Source organism: Delphinus delphis, chromosome 1 (genome assembly GCF_949987515.2).
Source record: "Delphinus delphis chromosome 1, mDelDel1.2, whole genome shotgun sequence".
Taxonomy (NCBI): Eukaryota; Metazoa; Chordata; class Mammalia; order Artiodactyla; family Delphinidae; genus Delphinus; species Delphinus delphis.
The window spans coordinates 47,109,499-47,134,791 of NC_082683.1; the positions used below are offsets into that span (position 1 = coordinate 47,109,499).

The 25,293-nt window shown below is 44.1% G+C and overlaps 1 long non-coding RNA gene across 1 annotated transcript in view; it reads right to left on the reverse strand.

Annotated features, from left to right (window-relative positions):
• Positions 1–1,093: 1,093 nt before the first annotated feature.
• LOC132432385 (uncharacterized) overlaps positions 1,094–25,293 on the reverse strand; it is a 52,140-nt gene continuing 27,940 nt past the window's right edge. Inside the window, exons 2-3 of the long non-coding RNA XR_009520888.1 lie at positions 3,049–3,249; positions 1,094–1,346 (exon numbers count right to left, since the gene is read on the reverse strand). This is a non-coding gene — a long non-coding RNA (uncharacterized lncRNA). The remainder of the gene's footprint in view (positions 1,347–3,048; positions 3,250–25,293) is intronic.

The window sequence follows — 25,293 nt, forward strand, 5'->3', positions numbered from 1 at the left end:
TGGTTCCCATGCAACTTGACCCTCATCAGTCCTTGGTATTCTCTGTTCTTTTTGACAATCCAATGGGTGGGAAATGGTATATCATTGTTCTCATTTGAATTTCCCCATGACCAATAATGCCAAACATCTTTTCATGTGATTATTGGCCATTTGAAAGGCCTGTTCACAATCGGTCAATTTTTTCATTGAGTTGTTTGTCTTTTTCTCATTGACTTGTTTGAATTATTTATATATCCTAAAACTTGAATGTGTTGTAAATATTGGGACATGCTTTGTAAACTTCAAAGCAGCATGAAAAAACATTGGTTTTTATTAGTGCTCGTTTTACTCTTACATATGTCTTATCACCTAAACCAGAGCCCCCAGAGGACAGAGAATGTGGCTTCCTTATGTTTATTTATCCAGAGCAAGTGTTAATAGGAAGCAGCCTGGAATTATGGGGGGAAATTATGGCTTTAAAAATAGAAATGGAGTTAATACTGCCTCTACCACTCAATAGCTGTGTAAGCTTGGTCAAGCCGCTTAACCTCCCTGAGTCTCTGTTTCTTTTGTTCTAAATGGAAAGGATCTCTCCCATGGTCGTTGTCACGAATCACATAAGATAATGCATGTAAAAGTGCTTCGTGTGTGGCATGGCATGTGCTAGATCTCAGTAGATGTTAGCTGAATAGAAATACTGGTAAATATTTCTTGGTGGTTAACTTAGTTCTTCAATGACTGAATAATAATAGCTTTGATTTATTGAATATTTCTTATGTATTAGACACTGCATAAACAGCTACCCTCTATTGTATTTTTTTCCCTTTTGCAGATGAAGTATCCCAGACTAAGGTTATGCAATTTGGACAGTTTTACAGCTTATCAATGGTGGCATTAAGCTGCAAACACTGATACATCTTATTCTTGTCCTGAAATGAATTCGTTCTTCCAACAATATTTATTGAATGTCCACTATGTGCCAGGTATTCCACTGGGCACTGAGCTACATTGGTCAAGAGGTCTTTCTTTCAAGGAGTGATATGTTTTACTAAGGGTCCAAAACAGAAAGCAAACAGGCAAATAAATTCTGATATGTTATGAAACAAATACACAGCTAAGATAGAATATGGCAAAGAGCTTGGAGGTTCTCTTTCAGGGAGGCAATCAAAGAAGGCTTCTCCAAGGAGATGACATGGAAGTCAAAATAAAATAGATGAAAAATAGCAAGCTGGCCATTTGAAGATCGCATTTCGAGCAGAGGCAACGATAGTCCAATCCAGTTTCAATTTATATCGTCTACTAAATTGAAATGTTTTTATTCCATATCCCTCATTTGTGGATCCTGGTCGCTCCATTTAGCCTAACCCCTGGCGAAGAAGAAAAGAGCGTGAGCCCCAAGCAGCTGGGAAAGCCATTGCTCTGTCCTGGGCCCAGATCAGCCCCAGCCAGGCGGCAGTCATCTGAACATCTTCCAGATGTAGGCCTCCCTCCTCCTACCAACTTCCCTTCCATGTCACTGTTCCACCTCCCAGGCCCCAAGCCTGTGAACTCAGCCAGATAGGTTTGGCTTTGTTTCCCAGGTAAAAACTTTTCAACCTAGTATTCCCCACACCATCAACAGAGTGGACATTTGTAGATTGGCCTGTAGGTACATGAGCTGACAACCCCAGAGGACTGATTCAAGCCTGGAAGGGTGCCAGGTTTTCATTAAACCCCTTGTAAACCCCCACTTTGGTTCTACAGAGCTACATCTGCCGAGGAAGCCATCTGTGATTTGTATCATCGTGCTCCAAAAAAACACCAGCAGTGTGAAAGACTCTCCCCTCTGCTCCACAGTGAAATGGAAAAGTAACATTAGTAATCACTTCTGCAGGCTCCATAATAACATCATGGGCATTGGCTTAAGTCTTAAACCATGGCTGATGGTCCCTGCCAACAATCTGGGTGGATCTGAGTTGTCCTAAAAATTACAGGTCATTACTCATGTCCACCTCTCTACCTAAGAGCATATAGATGAAGAATTTGCCCTTGTGATACAGGGAGGAAAAAGGAACTAACATTTAATGAGTGTCTGCTAAGTACAAAGCACTCTACCCCCTGACAACCTTCTAAAGCAGGCATTATTATATTCATTTTACAGATGAAGAAACTGAGGTCAGAGGTGCTTGATGACTTACCCAAAGCCATGCAGATGAGTGACATGGCTGCAGGTAGAACCCACATCTCATGAACTCCAACATCTGTGAGCTTCCCACTTCCCTAGAAAGAACCCCGAGAATGATGTGCAAACCAAGTGTTTGGTAGCTTGTTTTGATTTTTTTCCAGATTTCTTTTTCATTAAAAATTAAATAAGGAGGGACAGGTAGGACATCTTCCCCCCACAGTGGCTTGGATCTAAGTAAAACCACTCAATAATGGGATCAGCAAGTATGTGATTTAAATCTGTGATACTCGCTTTGAATTGGATGAACTACAGGGACCTCCCCTTCCCTGCTTCTCTCTTCCTCCTCTCTGAAGCCCAACCCACCCTGCCAAAAAAAAAAAAAAAAAAGATACAGCCAGTTCCTGATGCCTGAGTTCACAGCCAAAATTAGAAACATCCAACTGGTGTCCATTTCACAAAGAGCATCTTCCAAAAGTTGGGATCATCTGTGTTGGCTGGTGCCGACTTTTGGTGGTCTCCTGCAGTCTCAAAGCTAAAGTACTTTTTCTTCTGAAACTGCAGGTATGCAGTTTTCTCCGGATCTGCCTGGGGCAATCCAGAGCAAAGGGACAGCCTCCTAAAAAAAAGGAGTTCAGAGGAAGCAGCAGTTTCCATCAGTAGACTTGCAGACTCAGAAGCAGGGAGTAGCAGAAAAAAGAGCCTGTGCTTTGGGTTAAGTTCTGAATCTTGGCTTTAACGCTTCATGCCTGTGTGATCTCAGACGAATGTTTACCTTTCTGAGCATCCCTAGGTGGCAACGATCTAACGACACCTGCTGTACAGTGTGACCATGAGGAACATCCAGACATAGGCACGTCGTAAATTGTAATACAAGTGAATTGGCTTTCCTGACCTTCCACACTTACCTCATATTCAGCTGAAGCTTCAGAGAAAGACTCCTCAGAATGTCAAAAGGGTTGATAGTTTTCTTTTGGAAGGGTAGTTTCTGATATTTCAGATGTTGTTGGATCGTCCAGAAGTTTAAGTCTCAGCAGCTTTTCCTCTTCCCTCATATAAACACCTAGAAATAATTTCCTGATCTCCATCCCATGGAAACCAAAAAGCACCTAGACAAAGAGAATCAAATCACATTGAAATCACTGAGCAGAGCTCACCCTTCTTCCACAGACAGCCAGGTTAGCCAAAGGTTTTGCTTTTTTACCAAAGGGAAATGGAGGGAGGAAAAGCGCTGACAATAAAGGAAGACTGCCGCTGTGGGAGAGTTTTAGACTTGACTAAGATTCACGAAATATAATCATCCTGTACGTTTCCATAATGTAATCTTTACAAAGAGAACCTAGTTGAATTTCCAGCACTCTCCCTTGAGCAAATTGCTCCTTGCCTCCTAACTTCAGTTTCCTCTGCTCTGAAGTGGAGACTGGAGATAATAATCACCGCCTTGCAGGATGATTAAGGGGATTACAGATTAAATCCATCCAGCTGCTAGGCTCAGTGCCTAGCAGAGAGCAGGTGCTTCATAAATGGCTGTTTTATTGCTGACAAAACACTCTGGATAGCCACAGCCACCCCGGACAGTAAGAATCACTGATGCCATTTTTTAAGACGAGAAAATGGAGACTCAGAAAAAAATAAAGCATGCTCAAAATCCCACAATCCCGGCTTTGCACTGAGGGGATCGGCGCGCAGGTTTATTTGGCTGTAAAGCCTGTTTTCCTTCCAACACACACACACACACACACACACACACACACACACACACACGCGCGCGCGCGCGCGCGCGCGCGCGCTGCTGCCACGTCTGTTCCCACGGAAGCAGAGAGGGGAGGGAGATTTTGAGTGCGTTTCTTCGTCTACATCTGAGTTGCTTCCTCTCCTCTGGCTCATTCGTTCCATCCCCGAAGTCCCGGCTGAGGCCTCCACTGTGCTGCCAACCTCCCCTCCCCGCCTCTGCCGCCAGCTGAGGCTCCCACGCAGCCACAGAGGCACTGCAGAAACCACATCACCTCTCTCCTCCCCACCGCATGCCTTTGAAGTGAGCCTGTCATCTGACCGGTACCTACTCACGCTGCAAATCCCAGACTCCTTTCCTACCTGGAGCCCCGGGTTCCCCCGTGGTTCAGGGCAGACACTAGATACGTCTGCCTTATTTTTCACGGGGCTTAATTTCGATCCAGCCTGAACTGACTAAGCACCTACTCTGTGCCAGACGCTAGGCTTGGCTCTGGAAAGAGAGAAATGAGTAAAACACAGGCCCTGCCTTCAAAGAACCCACGGAATAGGACAGAATCCAACTTGGTTCCATTTAATAAATAATCGCTGAGTACCTACCTATGCCAGACCCTGTGCTGGGCCCTAGGGAACACACAGATATATAAGGTGGCGGTCCCTGGAAGAGCTCCGGTCACTGCAGCCTCCTAATTAGCACAAGCACCTGCCAGCTATGCATTCCCTGCTACGACCCCCCAGCTTGTGCTTTATGCACGTCCTCTCCAGGCCGCAAAATAAAAATAACGTTTTGAGATAGATGTTCAAAAGGGCAGAAAAGTCCCTCTGTCCAAAACCAATCATGATGACGAGGATTCTAGAATCCAGGTCTACTTTCTGTCTCAAAATTTACTGGTTTTCAAATATAAAATAGATCGCTAGTGGGAAGCAGCTGCATAGCACAGGGAGATCAGCTCAGTGCTTTGTGACCACCTAGAGGGGTGGGATAGGGAGGGTGGGAGGGAGATGCAAGGGGGAGGAGATATGGGGATATATGTATATGTATAGCTGATTCACTTTGTTATGCAGCAGAAACTAACACATCATTGTAAAGCAATTATACTCCAATACAGATGTTAGAAAAAAAAAAAGTTGCTGGATTTTTTGGCAGGGTTCTGGCAGATCTGTTGTTCCTATAATTACCTCACATTTGAAGGGTGTGCTTGAATTTTCCAAAGCATATTCCCTCTATTATCTCATCTGAGCTCAGCATCCCTGTCTCAAGTAGTTACAGGGTTTCTTTTGTGAGGCCCGGAGATGGTGACAAGTCAGGGGAAAGGGGGCCGGCCAGTGCCAACCCCTGCAAGGCCATTTACTCCTCAGAGGGCCCTGGAAAGGAGCTGACCTCGTTCCTTCTCTTGTTTTCTATTTGAGGAAACTGAGGCTTAGAGCATCTCTCCCAAGAACACAGGACTAGGCAAGAGAAGTCCTGGGCTTGCACCCAAGTCTAGCAGGAGCCAGTGCCTCTGACAGCCAAGCCTGCTGTCCTCAAAACAAAACAGTGCTTTCATCCTGGAGCCGGGACAGCCCGGCCTGCCTGGTGGAGAGGTGGGATGGCTTCGTGGGGTCTCAGCACAAGCTTGTTCTCTCAGCCTGAGGACTTTGGGAGACTCACCAAACCTCTGGGCCTCCATTTGTCACAAGGCGATGCTAAGCCCTGCTGCCTTCATCCCAGGGTTCTGCGAGGGTCTGCTGAGATGTGAAATCGGTGGGAACAAGATTTTGAAGAAGACATAAGTGCACAGGATTGCCCTTCACAGAGGGTCTGCTGACACGTTACTGTGGAATCAGGAGGCCTGGAGACAAAAAGCAGACAGGCCACAATCCCCTCCAGGAGCCCTGCTCTGGAACCAGGACTGGCCCCTCCAAGGGGTCCAGGCGAGGGCCATCGTCCACAGAGCCAGGCCCCCGCCCTGGTGATTTATCCGTCTTTGCCTCTCTAGCCGGGCTCAACCCGCAGACGCAGGGGTGGGGGAGGGGCTATCACAGAAACAGACAGGTCTGGTCACAGGGGGACAGCGTCCATGCCAAGAGCCCACTTTGTTTTAACGCATGACACCAAACACTTAGGCCATAATCTCTTCAGGTTGCTGCGTCTGGCAGTAATTACATGCCTCCCATTAATAAATCCTATTTCTGAATAGTTTACTGCACTGCACCCCTTTCTGCAAACACTGCAGGCTGAAACCTGTCAGATGAGGCCAGAGGCAGGCTTGTGAAGAGAAGGCAGATACAATGGCAGCTTTCTGAGCATGAAAAGGCAACAGCCACAGGCAGGGAAAGAGCCACAGGCTCTGATGTGCCTCCAAGTTCCAGGCATGGAGGGAGGTTTGTAATTCTCACCCCTACATTCAATCACTCCCACTGACTCCCCAGAACTCTGACCCCCAAATTTATCTTGAAGGCATCTCCACTGCCTTGGTTCAGAATTCATCAGTCTCACCTGGAATATACTGACAGTGTGTCATCCTGTCACTCTCCAGCTCATCTGCCACGTGCTGCCAGAGTGATCTTCCCCGCAGAAAAGTCTGATCGCATCACTCTCCTGCATAAGAACTCTGCAGATATCTGCAACACTCCAGGATAAAGTCCACTCCTCCCTATCAAGGCCCTTCGGGATTTGAATCCTGCTACCTGTCCAAGCTCACTTCCCAGAAATTACCCTTCCCACTATACTCCACCCTACTGGTTCTCAGAGTGTGATCCCTGAACCAGCCGCACCAACATCATCCAGGATCTTTTGAGAAATGAAAATTCTCAGGCCTCACCCAGAGCTACTAATTCAGAAACTCTAAGGTGAGACCCAGAGATCCGGTTTTTCAGTAAACCTTCCAGATGATTTTGATGCAGGCGATCACTTGAAAAAATACCTCTTTACCTACTTTTTCTTAAACCTCAGTGTGGGCAAGAACCACCTGGGGATCTTGGTAAAATGTAGATTCTGATTTAGTTGGTCCAGGGTGGAGCTCAAAATTCTGCTATTCTAGCAAGTTCCCAGGTGATGCCAGCACTGCCGGTCCACACACCAAACTGGGCAGCAAAGTTCTGGACTTCAGTGAACTCCTCATGATTTCAAAGCACACCTACTACCTCTTGCTTGCCTTCGTGAGTGCCGTTCCCTCTCCCTTCCCTAGTTTTCTTTTCCTCCCTTTCTCATGTCCCTGTCCCATCAAACAGTTCTACTTATCTATCAAAAGTCCACATAAAGAGCCTCTGTACTCGGAAGACTTCCTTAACACCTCCCATCCCCACCCCAGATGGATGAAAGCCCTTTTTTCCCCTGCTCCCACATGACTCTGCAAACACACACTACATCAGAGCACTGATCACACTATACTGTCTGTCTGTCTGCCTGTGCTACCCCGTCCAAAAAAAAAAAATACTTTAGGAACAGGACCTCTTGCATAGCTGTGAACACAGCACCAAAACAGTGTCAGGCACACAGCAGAACAACAGATAGAGAGTGAGTGAATGAATCCTTAACAACCAGTCCTATTGGACTAGGGCAGGTAATAAACCAGATATTTGGGAGGATTGGCCTCTTATTATTCTACCTGCCACGAGACCTGTATTAACCACCAGGTTCCTTTTAAAACAGGCAAGAGCAAACACTGTGTTCTAAACCAAACCGGCTGCCTAATCCTAGAAGACAAAAAACAGAGAGATGTTCTCTGTGCACCAGGAACCCCAGAGAAAACTTCTGAGAGGTAATATCCAAACAGGAGGTAGGTACATAGGGACTTCGCAGAGAGGAAGACTCCACACAGGGAAATTTCACCAAGGAAGTTCCTTTATTCACTAATGTAAATAATGTAATGTAAATCCCGTCCACAAGCATTTATTGTACCCTTTCTATGTGACAACTATTTTTAAGAAGTGGAAATGTAAGATGAATTAGATCTCTTCCTTGCTCCCAAGAGGTCCGTCTAGTGGGGAAAGTAGGTACACAAATGTGTGAGGACAATACAGAGTGACAAAAGCTGTGATTCAGATGTGCACAAACCGTGGAGCAGATGCTTTCCATTTTGCCAGGAGGGATGGGGACAGGCATCAAAGAGGAGATGATATTTGAGCTGAGTCTGGAAGGCTGAGTTCATTTTTCAGAAGGAAAATAGGGGAGAAGGGTATTTCAGGCAGAAGGCACAGGGCAGGCACAGGAACAGAGGATAGAAGAATACCGCCCTTAGGGGATGGTACTCTGATACGGTAGGAGAAGTGGGTTGGAGTGGAGGATCTCGCGAGGAACATGAACAGAACCGGACGGGTCATTTGGCAAACATTGATGGAGCGCCAGCTGGACACTGAGGCAGGCCCTGGAGATGCAGACCACCATAAACAACACGGAAATGGTTTCTGCTCCCCTGGGGTTTACAGTTCACAGTTTAGTAGGAGCGGTGGGGAAAACACAAACAAACAAATGAAAAAAATATCTGCACATGGTAACAGACAATTCGCTGAGCCAGAAAAAGAGTGAGGGCTTAAACTTCCGGTAAAATGAATAGGGAAAGGCTCCCCAAGGAGGTGAACTTAATCCGAGAAGGAAGAAAAGGGGAGAGAGGAGAGAACCCCAAGCTGAGAGGGAAGACTAGGCAAAACCCCCGAGGTGGGAGGTAACGTGGTAAATTCAAGAAACCCAAGGTGGGTGGAATTACTGAGTGAAAGGACAGTGACATAATTTGACAAGAACAGATTGGAGGGCTAGACGGGCCACACTGCCTGGGTCCTGCAGTCCACAGTGGGTGTTTGTCTTGATGCTAAGTGCAGGGGAGCCTTTTGGAGACTCCAGAGCAGGAGGCTGGCGTGACCTAGTTTGGTTGGAGTATTTTCTTTTCCCTTTTATTTTTTTCCAAATACATGACTCCGCTTCCTTAATTAAAAAATGGATTGGAAGGAGATTGGAGACAGATCCTCCCTGGAGGCTCAGAAATTGTTCTGTTGAGAAAAGAAGCCAGGCCAGAACTAACGTGATGGCAATAAGGATGGAGGGAGCAGCCTCAAGAGAAGGTCCCTTAGGAAAACACCATACTAGGAGCCCCCAAAGAGCAGCTTCCTCTACTTAAGCTGAATATACAGCAAGTTCTCTTTCAGGACCTATTTATTGAAAAGAGTACCTTTCCAATCCCTCCTACACTGTTGGTGGGAATGTAAATTGGTGCAGCCACCATGGAAAACGGTATGGAGATCCCTTAAAAAACCAAAAATAGAGCTACCATATGATCCTGCAATTTTACTCCTGGGCACATATCCAAAGAAAACCATAATTTGAAAATATACATGCACCCCAATGTTCATAGCAGCACTATTTACAATAGCCAGGACATGGAAGCAACCTGAATGTCCATTGACAGATGAATGGATAAAGAAGATGTGGTACATATATACAATGGAATATTACTCAGCCATAAAAAAGAACAAAATAATGCCATTTGCAGCAACATGGATGGACCTAGAGATTACTATACTAAGTGAAGTAAGCCAAAGACAAATATCATAGGATATGGCTTGTATGTGGAATCTAAAAAAATAAAAAATGATACAACACAGAAATAAACCCACAGACATAGAAAACAAACTTATGGTTACCAAAGGGGAGGTGGGGAAGGATAAAATAGGAGTTTGGCATTAACATATACACACTACTCTATATAAAATACTGGTTGGCCAATAGGTCCGTTCAGTTTTTTCTGTAAGATGGCTCTAGTAGCACTTAGTTGTCTTTAACTTCATTCAAGACCATTTAGTTAGATTGTATGTGACAGCTGTCATATCAGCGTGCATTTTTTAAAAAGTTATCAAAATTGGTGAATTTTTGTGTAGCCATTTTAATACTGAAGATGGAAGAAAAAAGCAGCATTTTCAGCATATTATGTTTTATTATTTCAAGAAACGTAAAAATGCAACTGAAATGCAAAAAAAGATTTGTGCAGTGTATGGAGAAGGTGCTGTGACTGAAGGAACGTGTCAAAAGTGGTTTGCGAAGTTTCGTGCTGGAGATTTCTCACTGGACAATGCTCCATGGTCGGGTAGACCACTTGAAATTGATAGCGATAAAATCGAGACATTAACTGAGCACAATCAACGTTATACCACGCGGGAGATAGCCGACATATTCAAAACAGCCAAATCAAGCATTGAAAATCATTTGCACCAGCTTGGTTATGTGAATCGCTTTGATGTTTGGGTTCCACATAAGTTAAGCAAAAAAACCTTCATGACCGTATTTCCGCATGGGATTCTCTACTTATATGTAATGAAAAACTTTCCGTTTTTAAAACAAATTGTGACGGGTGACGAAAAGTGGATGCTGTACAACAATGTGGAATGGAAGAGATCGTGGGGCAAGTGAAATGAACTACCACCAACCACACCAAAGGCTGGTCTTCATCCAAAGAAGGTGATGTTGGGCCTCCCTGGTGGCGCAGTGGTTGAGAGCCCACCTGCCGATGCAGGGTACACGGGTTCGTGCCCTGGTCCGGGAAGATCCCACATGCCACTGAGCAGCTAGGCCCATGAGCCACGGCCGCTGAGCCTGCGCGTCTGGAGCCTGTGTTCTGCAATGGGAGAGGCCACAACAGTGAGAGGCCCGCGTACCGAAAAAAAAAAAAAAAAAAGAAGGTTATGTTGTGTATATGGTGGGATTGGAAGGGAGTCCTCTATTATGAGCTCCTTCTGGAAAAGCAAACGATTAATTCCAACAAGTACTGCTCCCAATTAGACCAACTGAAAGCAGCACTTGATGAAAAGTGTCCAGAATTAGTCAACAGAAAACGCATAATCTCCCATCAGGATAACGCAAGACCGTATATTTCTTTGACAACCGGGCAAAAACTGTTACAGCTTGGCTGGGAAGTTCTGATTCACTCGCAGTATTCACCAGATATTGCACCTTCATATTTCCATTTATTTCGGTCTTTACAAAATTCTCTTAATGGAAAAAATTTCAGTTCCCTGGAAGACTATAAAAGGCACCTGGAACAGTTCTTTGCTCAAAAAGATTAAAAGTTTTGGGAAGATAGAATTATGAAGTTGCCTGAAAAAATGGCAGAAGGTAGTGGAACAAAAGGGTGAATACATTGTTCAATAAAGGTCTTGGTGAAAATGAAAAATGTGTCTTTTATTTTTACTTAAAAACTGAAGGCACTTTTAGGCCAACCCAATAGATAACAAACAGGATCTATTGTATAGCACAGGGAAGTATACCCGATATTTTGTAATAAACTATAAGGGAAAAGAATCTGAAAAAAAATAGATATGTGTATGTATAACTGAATCACTTTGCAGTGTATGTGAAAATAACACGACATTGTAAATCAATTATACTTCAATTTTAAAAAATAAAAGAGTGACTTTCTGCTTTGCAACATGCCTTCCATCTGCCTGAATTCTGGGTTGGGGAGCCATTTGGCTCAAGACATGAGGAAACTCTATGGTAGCCATATCTCTGGTCAACACATGCACTGATGCTGGCAGGCACTAAAAAAAGGCAGAGGTAACTCACATATTTTCCACCTTCTACTGTTGAGCTACCCTATGACAACCTGCCCAGCCAAGTCTCCCATTGGGCTGAACTCCTGAGAAATTGGGATCTGAGGAATATTGGGAAAGGGGGTGGCTCAACAAAGACAAAGGCCAATTGCACACAGGAGGCATGCAGCTGCTTCCTTTTCTTAAAGCCTCTAGAACGCCTGTCCTATGAAAGACAGATCGTGGCATCTAACAGCATTTTAGGAAGGGAGTTTTTACTGGGGATTTTCATACTTTTTAATAAATCCTAGTCTTCGATCTAAAAGATCTCCAAGGGAACCTTTGTACACTGTTTGTGGGAATGTAAATTGGTGCAGCCACTGCAGAAAACAGTATGGAAGTTTCTCAAAAAAACTAAAAATAGAACCACCATATGACCCAGCAATCCCACTCCTGGGTATTTATCAGAAAGAAACAAAAACACTCGTTTGAAAAGATACGTGCACCCCAATGTTAATAACAGCGTTATTTACAATTGCCAAGATACAATTGCCAACTTAAGTGTCCATCAACACATGAATGGATAAAGAAGATGTGGTACATATATACAGTGGAATATTATTCAGCCATAAAAAAGAAGGAAATTTTACCATTTGCAACAACATGGGTGGGCTTGGAGGGTAATATGCTAAGTGAAATAAGTCAGACAGAGAAAGACAAATACTGTATGAGATCACTTATATGTGGAATCTAAAAAATACAACAAATTAGTGAATATAACAAAAAAGGAAACAGACTCACAGGTATAGAGAACAAATTAGTGGTTACCAGTGGGGAGAGGGAAGGGGAAGGGGCAATACAGGGGTAGGGGAGTAAGAGGTACAAATTATTAGGTATAAAATAAGCTACAAGGATATATTGTACAACACAAAGAATATAGCCAATATTCTATAATAACTGTAAATGGAGTATAACCTTTAAAAATTGTGAATCACTATATTGTACACTTGTAATTTATGTAATATTGCATATCAACTATACTTCAATTTAAAAATCAATCAATCAGGGCTTCCCTGGTGGTGCAGTGGTTGAGAGTCCGCCTGCCGATGCAGGGGACACGGGTTCGTGTCCCGGTCCGGGAAGATCCCACATGCCGCCGAGCGGCTGGGCCCGTGAGCCATGGCCGCTGAGCCTGCGCGTCCGGAGCCTGTGCTCCGCAACGGGAGAGACCACAGCAGTGAGAGGCCCACGTACCGCAAAAAAAAAAAAAAAAAAATCAATCAATCAATAAAAATCTCCAAGGATGACTTCATCCAACCCCCTTTTCGACAGATGGGCAAGCTAAGATGCAGAGAAGAGTGACTTATCGGAAGTCATGAAGCTATTGTTTGAGCAAAGCTGTAACTGCAAGGTTGGTCCTCATTCTCAATCCTGGGCCCTTTCTCTAAGACTCCACACACCCTTCTGTGAATAACTTATTGAGCATTTACTACATGCTGGGCTCTAATTCACACACCACTAGAGAAGTGAATTTTTTAGATACAATACATGCAGTGTTATAAAATGGAATACTAGGCTTGTTGAGAATCTTGAGTGCAGTCATGGCCTCCATGATACTCTGAACTCCTGAGAGCAAGGGAACTGAGTCTTATTCATCTACATACCCAGTCAAGGAACCGGGCAGATAGTACTGTTGATCAGTGAATGCGGGAATGCATCCTATGGTTGTTGGGGATTGTTCACGACAATAAAATGGGGCCAAGTGGTATCTAGTGCAGACAGTTCCAAGCAGCTCTGCTTTCACGGTGGGTCTCTGAATGCAGAGGCTGCAGTAGTGGGTGGGTGGCAATGATTTTTTTTCCCTCGCTGGTCAATTGCCTTTTCAGGTGGTCTTTATGAAGCCATCAATCTCTTAACCCTGACAGTCACTGTGACCCACTGCAGCTCAGGAAATGAATCTTTCTTAATTACCAGACCTTTCTTGCTCCCTTGAGATCCTTGAGTACTACACCAGGTGTAGCTGATGGATGTGTCATCTGGTTCTACCAGCAAAAGTGAAGTGTCTTATTTGCTCAAACCTGAGGGCCCAGCTTGCCATCCCAGCGTAGTTAGAGGGGAAGCCACCCATGATTCATGTCTCCAGGAAAAGACTTTTTGGCTCCAGCCTTTGGAATATTGCTAAGGGGTTAATAACACAGACTTCAGAGTCAGACCCATGAGCTTGGATTTCCATCTCTGCCTCTCACCATGAAGCAAATTGCTTGACTTGACTCTCCAAGCTTTGATTTCCTCGTGTGCAGTGGGTTCCGCTCACCTGCGCCACTTTGAGATGCTGGACGGCTCAGTCCTCTGGCAGATTCTCTTGTTCAGCTATACTCATTTCCGTGATGGTCTTACCCCTGCCTTTTAATACTGTGTATATGCCAAAGTCTCTTAAATGTTTTTCTATCCCAGACCTCTCATCAAAACCCCAGGCCCAGATAATGATCTACATACCTAACATCTCAGCTGGGCCATGTTATGAGCATCTCAAACTTAATATGCCCCAAACCAACCTCTTGATTCCTGCTGCACCCTATCTTCCTTATGTTTAGTAAGTGGCAACTCCATTCTAGCAGGTTCTTGGGTATAAGACGTTCGAGTCACATTGGACTTTCACACCCCACTTCTGATCCACCAGCAAAGCCTGCCTGGTCTGCGTTCTGCAATCCCACTCCTTCTCATTACCCACCCCATTACCACTGAGATCCAAGTGGTAATTATCCCTTGCTCGGATTATTACAGCAGTCACCTCCTTGGAAGATTTCCCAGCTTCCACTCTTGCCCCTTATATGGCTGCCCCTCAGCAGCCATAGTGATACTTTATAAAATCAGATCATGTGTCACCTCTTTACTTAAATCAACAACCTCCTATTTCACTCAGTAGAAGCTAACATCCTTACAATGTCCTACAAGTCTCTATAAAATATCTCCCCGAAAAGGGAACCCTCCTACACTGTTGGTGGGAATGTAAGTTGGTGCAGCCACTGTGGAAAGCAGTATGGAAGTTCCTCAGAAAACTAAAAATAAAACTATCGTATGATCCAACAATCCCACTCCTGGGCATATATTCAGACAAAACTATAATTCAAAAAGATACATGAACCCCCTACGTTCATAGCAGCACTATTCACAATAGCCAAGACATGGAAACAAACTAAATGTCCACCAACAGCTGAATGGATGAAGAAGATGTGGTACATATATTCAAAGGAATATTACTCAGCCATAGAAAAGAATGAAATAATGCCATTTGTAGCACCATGGATGGAACTAGAGATGATCATACTAAGTGAAGTAAGTCAGAAAGAGAGAGACAAATACCACATGATATCACTTATATGTGGAATCTAAAATATGACACAAATGAACCTATCCATGAAACAGAAACAATCACAGACATAGAGAAAAGCCTGTTGGTTGCCAAGGGGTGGGGGTTGGGGGATGGATGGGCTAGGAGGTTGGGGTTAGCAGATGTAAGCTTTTATATAGAGAATGGATAAACAACAAGGTCCTACTGTACAGCACAGGGAACTATATTCAATATCCTATGACAAACCATAATGGAAAAGAATATTAAAAAAGAATGTATATATATATATATATATATATATATATATACACATATGTATGTATATATAATATATATGTATAACTGAATTACTTTGCTGTACAACAGTAATTAACACATTATAAGTCAACTATAATTCAATTAAAATATATATATATATATTTCCTTCTCTTCCACAGCCCATACTTCTCTCACGTCCTCCCACCACACTCCCTGTCATTCAAGCCACCCTAATCCATCCCACACCACTCCCCTTGCTGTCCTCCAGCAAGCACGTTCCTGCCTCAGGGGACATGAGGGCTCTTGCAGATGCTGTTCCCTCTGCCTGAAACGTGCTTTCCCTGGTTATCCACGTGACCTGCTCTCTCCCTTTTTTCTGCTCAATGTCACACTATCAGAGAGGCCTTCCCTTATCCTCCTGTATGACAGCAACTTCATCCTCTCCTGAGCCATCATCCTCCATATTCTGCTTTATTCTCCCTTGTCATATTACTGCCACCTAAAATATTCATTCAATTGTATGTTTCCTGAGAGCAAGGACTTTACTCTGTTCACCACTGTGTCCCCAGCATCTAGAATAGTGCTTGGCCCATAGAAGGTGTTTATAAATATTTGTTGAATGAATAAATGAATACAATGGAGGTTAATAGTTTACCTACTAGGATGATGGAGGGATTGAATGGGATGGTGTGTGTAAATCATCCTGCATATTGTCTGTAGGTGACCCTTCTCCCGGTGGAGCTTCCAACATGACTGTAGGTCATGGAAAGTGACAGAGTAAAAACACCATTCCAGCCCCTTTATACAATAAGAGTGACCAGCGGTTGAGAGTCTGCCTGCTAATGCAGGGGACACGGATTCGAGCCCTGGTCTGGGAGGATCCCACATGGCGCGGAGCAACTGGGCTTGTGAGCCACAACTACTGAGCCTGCGCGTCTGGAGCCTGTGATCCACAACAAGAGAGGCCGCGATAGTGAGAGGCCCGCGCACCGCGATGAAGAGTGGTCTCCACTTGCCACAACTAGAGAAAACCCTACGCACAGAAATGAAGATCCAACACAGCAAAAATAAATTAATTAGTTAATAAACTCCTACCCCCAACATCTAAAAAAAAAAAAAGAGTGACCTTTCACTTCTTCCCATTTGTGTACTAAGCTTTTACCTTTTTTATATCATTTAAGAAAACCTATAAAATAGATATTTTTATTATTTCTAGTTTCACAGCTGCAGTAGCTGAGGTCTGGAGAGGTTAGAAAATTTAGATTACCTGTGTATAAAAGAGCTTGTCATATATTAGGTATGTTACACAAGGGTGATGACTCCTCCATCCCAAGTTCTGCCTTTGACTGGGAATTTAGGACCTGCTGGCCTCTGAGCCTCCTTAGAACCCAGCTATCCCTATAGGCCAGATTTCAAAAGGCTGAGAAGACAAGAAAGAACTGTAAGCACAGAGTGGTGTCCTCTTCCATAAATTGGGCCTATGAAGAAATCCGCCCTTAAAACTTTAATTCTTTCATCACAGAGGTAAATTAGGTCAGCCAGGCATGAACCTTTCCAACACTTCTTTGGAGAAAATCTACCAGAGCTACACCAAAGTGATTATGTACATGAGCACACACATAAGATTTATCCCATGTTTCTACTTCCAAACCTTGCCCTCTGTCAGTCAAAGGAACATGGCAACAAATAGAATCAGGTCACACATGCACAAAAAAAAACAGAAATAACCACAGCCAACTGTGTCATTAGGTTCAGACTCACAGATACGAGGTTCCCCAAGGACCTTGAAGATGTGACCCCAGGTCTCAGGCCTCTTAAGCAATTCTGAACCAGGAAGAACAAACAGTAAAATCAAAGGCATTGAAATGATGAGAGCAAAAGAAGAAGAGACGGTAGGAAGAGCTAGAAGCACATGGTTGGGAGGAAAAAAGCTCAAGATAGATACTATTACACAGAGATGGGAGAGTGTGTGTAGTATACACATCATATAATGTTTTGTATATAAAGAGAGGGAGATTCTGTAAGCACATATAACAAAACGTCAAAGGACTTATCTCTGAAGAGTGGGAATATATGTGTGATTTTTATCTCTTTTGTCCTTTATTTTTTTCTGCAGTGGACATATTCCATTTGGGTAGTAAGAGGGAAAAAGAAGATATTAGCCAGAAGATAGACCGCAAGCCTCACCTCTTCCCAGACAGCACGGACACCGGTTCCAAGCAGTCCACCAGTGAGTCCGGCCTCTCCTGTGTTGGCGGAGGTCAGGACATGGACTTTCTCCCAGTTTACTAGGCTCAAAAGCTCCTGGGTCCCCAACTTTACCCTTCTCCTCACCCTAGCGTATGCTTCACTCATTCTAACACACAAGTTTTTGCTTTGAAAAATTGGCCTTCACAAAGCTAATAATAATTAAAGAGAAACTGCAAATATCAGTCCCATGGGAAAGGATATGGTCAACCCAAATACTAGGTAAAGAGATGCAAATTAGAATTACAGTCATTAACCGTATTTCTCCTAATAACTTTACCAGTAATAATAATGCCAATGCCGGCAAGGGTGCTGTGAAATTGATAGCCTCCTACATTGTTGAGGACGTTGTGAATATGTTCAACCCTGTGAGAAAAGCAAATTGGCAACATGAAGCAAGAGCCATGAAACTGGTTGCTCCGTTTCATCCAGTAATTCAACATGAGGAAATGTATCTTTAAAACATAATAAGAGGTACTGTCAAAGATTTATGTCCCAAAATGCTCATAGTAGCAGAAAAAAATAGCTCTGGTATATCCACTCAAACTATGAAACCGCCACTAAACATAACCATCATGAAGACAGGGGCAATATGCTCGTGATACCTATAAAGGCACACCACTATTACAGTTCCAAGTAAGTCGTGGAGAAAATAGGCTAAAACATTCTCAAAGGAAACATACCAGCATACTCATATTGGACGCAAAAGAGGGGTAGAAAATGAAAACCTTTTGAATTTTCTAGAATGTGGGCATGCTTCTTTAAGAATTTGTTTTTAATCCATTCTAAATGAATTGGGGTGGAAGTATCTTCTTTGCACATTAACTTCTCAGTTTCCTTACCTCTAAATAGTGTTAAGAAGAGTTTCATCTCAATTGTGTTGTGACTATTGGACAAGTGAATACATTTGACACATTAAATAAGCTAAGTCTTTAACGTGCTTAGAACAATACCTGGTACATAGCAAGTGCTCAATGCATGCTATTTTTGTTGTTGTTCTTTGATAATTTGTCCCTATCTTGACTCTCCATTCTTCTCTTACCACATTATTCTAGGGAATTTCTCTTCTCACTTAGATCCTTTAGACAACTCCCTACTCGATCTGCCTCCAGACTCCTCTGTTCCTGTCTTGAGCACAATTTTTTAAAAACAAACAGACAAAAGCAAACAAAAAGATGATTTGTCTACATCATTTCTCACAAACCTCCAACGTCTCCCGGCTCAAGGACACTATTCAAACTCTTCAGTCTGTGATTCTGTGCTTCATGATCAGCCCTAAGCTTCCTTCTAGACCTTTCATCACCAACCACAAAACAGCCCTTTCCTCTGTTGAAAGACAGTACTAATTGATCCTGCACACCTAAAACAAACTGGCCCTGGGCCACGTGCTGTTGACATGCCCGATTACACTTAATACTTACAATCACCTTGCTGCAGTCAGTGTTATGATCATTTCACAGAAGAGGAAACCAGCTGAGATAAGGGACTTGCCCAAACTCACAGAGTTAGTAAGTTATAGAATGGAGATCTGAACTCCATCCCCCCCCACACACACACATCCCAACCCAGGGCCTGTCTCCTTCTGCTTCCTCCCCACATGCCTGCCTCATGAATACACCTTCCAGGGCAGGCCTTCAAAATTACCATTCTGCAAATATACCATGTTTCATACAGGACCCACTTAGGTTATTGGGTCCAGAACGGCCTATACAACCACACGCACCCATTCCCCACACACGTGAGCACGTGCACACACACACACACATATGCCCCATCTAATGCTTCATCTCTCTCCTGAATACTATTCCTTCTTCTAAGACAATTTAAATACTTCCTCTCACAATAAAGAAATGCCTTCATCATTGACTTCCATCTACAGTGTATTTTAATAGATGGTTTACCTGCAGTCAACAGAGTACTGAGATACTGGCTATGGGGCAGCCAAGAGGCGGTCGGGGTAGTTCCACCTACGGGGTGCTTACCATCTAGCAGCTGAATCTCTGAGGTGCCAACTACAAACAGGGTCAAAGTCCTAGCAGAGATCAAGGAGGGCCAAAGGTGGAGAGAGGGGTCAGAGCTGCTTGGCATGAGAAAGTATTTTATGTCAGTGAGAGTGGGATCAGGTCCTGACTGAATCTGTTATCCTAGATAAGTTACTTCTTTCTGGGCCTCAATTTCTTTCTATATAAAATGGTATTAATGAGTTGAATGTCCTCTAAGTACCCGCATTCTTACCCCAAACTCAGCATAGTGTCTGGCACATAGTAGGTATTCAATAAACATTTGTCAAATGAATAAACTCTGCTACTTTAAGATAAAGTCCAGGTATGTGGAAGGGAGAGGAAGAGAATTCTCACCAGCTTTAGGCTCTCATGAAATGATTCCTGAAAGGGGTGAAGGATTCCCCCTTTCTCACAAGATCCAGGCCAGGTTTTCTCTGAGACTCTGACCAGTCTTAGGCAGGGAGGGTTTAATTATTTCTGAGTCTGTACCCCAGCTGGATAGAGTTAATAAACCAGCCAGGTCTTTATCTTAACAAGGAGTCTTAGGATCAAATTCTCCCCTCATTAAAGGCCCAGAAATCTCCCTGACAGCAGTGGGAGTTCTGCAGTCAGCCTGAACATGGAATTTAGTTTCTTAGTGAATTCCTCCATGGGCAGGACCCTTTAGAGGTGGGACAGTCTGGAAGAGAAGGAGAGATGGAAGAGAAAAGGAAAGGAGGGAGGGAGGAAGGAAGGAGGGAGAGAATGAGGAAGAGAGGGAGGGAGGGAGGGAGGAGAAGGGGAAAAACAAACCTCTGTTAGAACTCAGGGCACAGAGACAGGCAGGAAGGAGCTTCCCTAGATGGGTGGGCTGTGGAGGCGGGAATGGTGTAGAGCCAGAGCTGAACCCTCACACACACCACGTCTGTGGACCCTCCGGACCATCCTGGGGAGTAGGTATTCTCGTCTGAAAGCGGACTGACCAACCTGAGCTCCCCAGCTGGTAAATGTTGAAGCCCATTCTCCTTACTCCCCAGCCTGAACTCTTTCCATTAACTACACAGGTTTCCCAAAATAAAGTTCAAAACGTGGCAGTCTCCAAGGACAATGTTATATTCCTATTTCTGAGTCTCACAACAACCATACAAGACAGACGTGGAGACAAACAGTTCTTTCCTCTTTAAGATAATGCCACATATAGGTATATATTTATAAATCCATGACTGTATATAGGGAGAGATTTAAATGTGTACATGAAAGCATACTTATCTATTTCTCTGCACTATTTTCCAGTACATTCTTATGTATATGTGCCTGGGGGGTCCAATGTGACCACAGAGACCTGAGTTTGAATCCTGCCTGGATCACATGCTATCTGGACGTTGAACAAATTTTTTAATGTCCTGGAGACTTTACTTCCTCATCCATCTGGTAGAAATAATAATAAAGCATTTCCCAGAGGCTGGTTTTAAAGGTTAAATAAGAGAATACATCAACCAGCCAAAAAGACAAATACTGTATGATTCCACTTATATGAGGTACCCACAGGAGTCAAACTCATAGAGACAGAAAGTAGAAAGGTGGTTTCCAGAAGTTGGAAGGAGGGGAAAATGGGGAGATATTTAATGGGTTATCGAGTTTCAGTTTTGCAAGGTGAGAAAGTCCTGGATTTGGGTTACACAACAAGGTGAATATATTTAACACAACTGAACTGCGCACTTAGGAATGGTTAAGATGGTAAATTTTCTGTTTTCTGTTGGGTTGGCCAAAAAGTTCATTCGGGTCTTTCCATAAACCCAAAAGAACTTTTTGGCCAAACAAATATTTTTACCACAATTTTAAAAATAAGTGCAAATAGGAGAATACATATGAAAGGCCCTGCATAGCATCGCACACAGACCGCACTTAGTTTTGTCTCACACACACACACATACACACACAAGCACACACACCCACAGATGCGCTCAGTGCTCTTTTGTAGTGGCACTTACAAGGCAGCACACTGGATCCCTATTTTAGGAAGCTTGTTTACAAATACATTAACAATACCATCATTAATTTGCCTCATTTGAGAAGCACACCTGGTCATGTGCTAGCAGGTAGGGAGAAGGGAGAAGACGGAACAGGGAAAAAGAAGTGGGAGAAACATTAGGTAATTTCTCAAGACTTGAGGCTAATGCTTTACTTTTTTTCTTTTCAAAATATGCCAGTGCATCTGTGGGCATGCCTGCATTTGTACCTAGCTGCCATTCATTCAGCAGCTCCTGAAGTCTGTTTCTTCTCTGTTATAACAAACCCCCCTCCTTTCCTTATAATGTTAACCCAACACAGTCCTGGATACCCTATAAGTGCTAGAAAGTAAGCGTGGCTGTTGGGTGAATACATTCCCTTGGAGCTAGCGGAAGATACTACACCCTGGAGCATGAATGGAATGGGTCATGGGGCAGACCAGGCAGCCTTTGGGTAATTCCGTATGTTATTTCTAGCTCGTGGGGTCCCCAGGGGCCCCGTGGGACTGTCCACTGGAGGAAAATACCAAGTTGTTGGGTTCCCAGGCACAAATGAAACCCTAGAGGATTAGAATTCAGAGTGGAGAGGGAGCCCCAATGGTGGTGGAATAAATAAAGCCGATTATCATGGTCAAACAGCAAGACGAGTCCAGTAATTAAAGCAGAAGCAATGGACTTGAAAGCAGCATGGACCAAATGTAGTACGAAAAAGAGCACAGAACGGGCCCTAACACCATGTCTCAGAAGCTTTCCCCGAGGAGGAAGCAGTGAGTTTCCCCTTCAAGCAGCACCTGGGACATGACTGGGCTTAGTGACACTGCAGGGGAAACAGCATGTTTCTGAAATGTGCCTTTAATTATTGAGTGTGCCACGTGCACTAGCCTATGAACCAAAGCTCAAAGATAACTGCCTGACTCCACTGGTACTTTTCATCTGAGACAGTTCAGTCCACTGTCGGCCTTACAGGGCAAATAAGGTTTAGGTCTTCCCCTCTACCTTCCCTGGAACCTATTGTCAGAAAAAGATCACTATGGGCTTTTGAAACATTGAACAGAGCTAAGTGAGCTTCACATTGGCCAGAGTACGCGCTGTGTCACAAAATGCTGAAAGAATAATGGCGAACCATCTAAAGACAGCAGGGAAAGGAGGGCACTCGGAAAAAGGTCTTGGGTCTCGGGGTGGCTGCTCTCAGCCCCTTTCTCTGACTCTTTGAATTTTAAGATAATAGTGCTGGAGATGGCAGGGATGGCATTCCCGTCTGTGCTCATCACTCAAAGCCCGCAGACTAATTATAAGATGGCCACAAGAAGGGCGCTCCTGCCAAACCAGAAGCTTCTGGTCTTGCTATTTGCTCTCTTGCCTATCGGGTGACAGGAAAATACTGCAGCCCACAGCTGTCTTGTATTTGGGTATCACACTAGTCCTTGGAGAAATAGGATCAAGAGAATATGACGTAAACTTGGAATAGTATGTCTCAGTTTGCAAAGTTCTCTCGCCTGACTAGTATCTTAGTGGGAGAGAGGTTACTGCGCTTAGCGCATGAGAACATTGAAGCCTTACAACATTGGCCTCTCCTGCCTCTTTGGATAACCTCCATGCCTCACGAGGTAGGTGCATGCTTGGTTCCAGCTACACTAACCTTCTTTCTGTTCCTTGAACTCTCCAAAATCACTCCCACCTCAAGGCCCTGGCACCTCCTGGACACCCACTCTCCCCTCCTTCTGGAATGTGCTTCCCCATCGATTTACATGCCAGCTTCTTCTCCCCACTCAGGTCTCAGCTCAGATGCCACCTTCTCCAAGAGCCCTGCCTGTCTACCCTCAATCAAGTAGCCCCACTTCCCTGAGACAAGAGCACCAGAATCAAAGCTAGATCATCCTGCTTCTGAGGGGCAATGCGGAAACTACTTTTCAGTCCTCTGTGGTCAAAATACGAGTGAATTTCCCAGTCACTTGTCACAAATCTGAAAACCACTCACCTCTGATGACCATTAACATGGGGTATTACTTTGATGGGTAAAAGTGAATCCTGCTTCTGAGCGGAACAGCGGCAGGAGCTGAGTTTTCTGGACGCTCCTACCCAACAGTGAAGTTCACTAATACAGAGGTGTCCAGGCTGGGAGAGGCTAGTGGAGGAGGTTTGTGAGAAATTTTCTGGCTAATCCTCACTAGAACTCTTTGTCTAAAACCAAGAACTTGGTAATGGTTTGGTGGGAGGTCTTTTAGGCTGTTCCCTGAAGAATATGTTCTCAATATTCTAATGGTGGTGGTGCTGCTGGCGACCCAGAATTCCCTCCCACACACCCAGCCCGGATGAGTATTTCTCCTACCTACTTGCCCTCAGGCACAAGACATGCATGCTCCCTGGTGAAATCCCCCCGCCCCGACCTCGGGGTCCTCTGTGCCGTGCCTTTTGCATGTGTGCAGGAGAGGCAGGGCTCCTCACATCCCTGGAAAGAGCTAATAGCTGAGAAGCATAAACACTGGCCTGAGACCCAGAAGACATGGGTTTGGATTCTAAATCCACCCCTTCCCAGATGAGTGAATTTAGGGAAACCGTGGGATCCCTCTGAGCTTCTGTTTCCTCACCTGTCAAACAGAGACTTGATAAGCCAGACAGAGAAAGACAAATATGTGGTATCACTTATATATGGAATCTTAAAAAATGATACAAGTGAACTTCTTTACAAAACAGAAATAGACTCACAGATGTAGAAAACAAACTATGTGGTTACCAAAGGGGGGTTAACATATACACATTACTATATATGAAATAGTTAAACAGGGCTTCCCTGGTGGCGCAGTGGTTGAGAGTCCGCCTGCCGATGCAGAGGACACGGGTTCATGCCCCGGTCCGGGAAGATCCCACATGCCGCGGAGCGACTAGGCCCGTGAGCCACAACTACTGAGCCTGCGCATCTGGAGCCTGTGATTCGCAACGAGAGGCCGCGATAGTGAGAGGTCCGCACACCGCGATGAAGAGTGGCCCCCGCTTGCCACAACTAGAGAAAGCCCTCGCACAGAAACGAAGACCCAACACAGCAAAAATAAAGAAATTAATTAATAAACTCCTACCCCCCCCCAAAAAAATAGTTAAACAACAAGGTTCTACTGCATAGCACAGGGAGCTATACTCAAATATCTTATAATAACCTACAATGGAAAAGAATCTGAAAATGAATAGATATATCTATCACTGAAATACTTTGCTGGACACCTGAAACTAACACAACATTGTAGATCAATTATACTTCAAATAAAACTTTTTATAAATAAATAAATAAAACAGAGACTTGAATCTAACCTTAATCTACAATTCTGGATTGCTACAAGAACACTAAATAAATGAGACTCAACAAACAATTTGGTTTAATAAAAAAGAGAAAGGACCAAGAGGTCCTGCACCAAAGAGGTGCTGAAGTTACACAGAGAAATTGTTTCTTTCCTCTAACTGCTCCTGGCGAGGCAGTCGCCCTGTACTGTAATCAGCAGCAGTAGCAGTTTTTGTTTGTTGGTTGTTTTTTTTTATATATTTTAATTAATTTATTTATTTATGGCTGCATTTGGTCTTCGTTGCTGTGCGCGGACTTTCTCTAGTTGCAGTGAGCGGGGGGCTACTCTTCGTTGTGGTACGTGGGCTTCTCATTGCAGTGGCTTCTCTGGTTGCGGAGCACGGGCTCTAGGCGCACGGGTTTCAGTAGTTGTGGCACGTGGGCTCAGTAGTTGTGGCTCACGGGCTCTAGAGCTCAGGCTCAGTAGTTGTGACACACGGGCTTAGTTGCTCCGAGGCATGTGGGATCTTCCTGGACCCGGGCACGAACACGTGTCCCCTGCATTGGCAGGTGGATTCTTAACCACTGCACCACCAGGGAAGCCCAGCAGTAGCAGTTTTACAAAGACTCCCACTAGGATACCTGTATGCAAGAAACCTCCTTGAGGATTTGAGAATGATTTGATTTACATACGTTTGGGTTACAAACAAATATTCAGGAGCCTAGTTATTCCAGATGCATAGAGAGAGAATGCCTTTATTATTATAAGTTTATTCTTTACTTGTCCTCTGATTTGACAGATG